Source organism: Delphinapterus leucas, chromosome 21 (genome assembly GCF_059928025.1).
Source record: "Delphinapterus leucas isolate spDelLeu-1000000601 "Yukka" chromosome 21, BTC_Dleu_Yukka2, whole genome shotgun sequence".
Taxonomy (NCBI): domain Eukaryota; kingdom Metazoa; phylum Chordata; class Mammalia; order Artiodactyla; family Monodontidae; genus Delphinapterus; species Delphinapterus leucas.
The window spans coordinates 18,805,316-18,806,726 of record NC_143149.1 but is presented as its reverse complement, the minus strand read 5'-3'; positions in this window follow the sequence as shown (position 1 = coordinate 18,806,726).

Below are 1,411 nucleotides of genomic sequence, written 5' to 3'. Positions count from 1 at the left end.
GGCAGAGGGCTATATACCAGATGAAGGAACAAGATAAAATCACAGAAAAACAACTAAATGAAGTAGAGATGGGCAACCTTTCAGAAAAAGAATTCAGAATAATGATAGTGAACATGATCCAGGACCTGAGGAAAAGAATGGAGGCAAAGATCGAGAAGATGCAAGAAATGTTTAACAAAGATCTAGAAGAATTAAAGAACAAACAGAGATGAACAATACAATAACTGAAATGAAAAATACACTGGAAGGAATCAATAGCAGAATAACTGAGGCAGAAGAACGGATAAGTGACCTGGAAGACAGAATGGTGGAATTCACTGCCACAGAACAGAATACAGAAAAAGACATGAAAAGCAATGAAGACAGCCTAAGAGACCTCTGGGACAATATTAAATGCAACAACATTCACATTATAGGGGTCTCAGAAGAAGAAGAAGAGAGAGAAAGGACCTGAGAAAATATTTTAAGAGATTATAGACAAAAAAGTCCCTAACATGGGAAAGGAAATAGCCATCCAAGTGCAGGAAGCACAGAGGGTCCCAGGCAGGATAAATCCAAGGAGAAACATGCCGAGGCACATAGTAATCAAATTGGCAAAAATTAAAGACAAAGAAAAATTACTGAAAGCAGCAAGGGAAAAATGACAAATAACATACAAGGGAACTCCCATAAGGTTAACAGTTGATCTTTCGGCAGAAACTCTGCAAACCAGAAGGGAGTGGCATGATATATTTAAAGTGATGAAAGGGAAGAATCTACAACCAAGATTACTCTACCTGGCAAATATCTCATTCAGATTCAATGGAGAAATTAAAACCTTTACACACAAGCAAAAGCTAAGAGAATTCAGCACCACCAAACCAGCTCTACAACAAATGCAAAAGGAACTTCTCTAAGTGGGAAACACAAGAAAAGAAAAGGACCTACAAAAACAAAACCATAACAATTAAGAAAATAGTAATAGGAACATACATATCAATAATTACCTCAACTGTGAATGGTTTAAATTCTCCAACCAAAAGACACAGGCTCGCTGAATGGATACAAAAACAAGACCCATATGTATGCTGTTTACAAGAGACCCACTTCAGACCTAGGGAGACATACAGACTGAAAGTGAGGGGATGGAAAAAGATATTCCATGCAAATGGAAATCAAAAGAAAGCTGGAGTAGCAATACTCACATCAGACAAAATAGACTTTGAAATAAAGAATGTTATAAGAGACAAGGAAGGACAATATATAATGATCAAAGGATCAATCCAAGAAGAAGATATAACAATTATAAATATATACACACCCAACATAGGAGCACCTCAATACATAAGGCAACTGCTAATGGCTCTAAAAGAGGAAATCGACAGTAACACAATAATAGTGGGGGACTTTAACAACTCATTTACACCAATGG